The sequence below is a fragment of the Eimeria tenella genome, genomic scaffold (assembly GCF_000499545.2).
Source record: "Eimeria tenella Houghton genomic scaffold, Eth_scaff3574, whole genome shotgun sequence".
Classification (NCBI taxonomy): Eukaryota; Apicomplexa; class Conoidasida; order Eucoccidiorida; family Eimeriidae; genus Eimeria; species Eimeria tenella.
The window spans coordinates 1-201 of NW_013543256.1; positions in this window are offsets into that span (position 1 = coordinate 1).

Consider the following 201-nt stretch of genomic DNA (forward strand, 5'->3'; position numbering starts at 1 on the left):
GCTGCATCCGCTGCTGCTGCTGCTGCTGCTGCTGGCGGCAGCGGCACCAGCGGCAGCCGTTTGTCTGTCTCCAGCTGCTGCCTAAAAACGCCTACGGGAAAGTCCCTGTGCAGCTGCGAGAGGGACTTGCTGGGGGCGACAGCAGCAGCACGCAGCCCCTGCTGCTGCAGCTGCTGCTGCTGCTGCCGCGTGCGGCCCAGC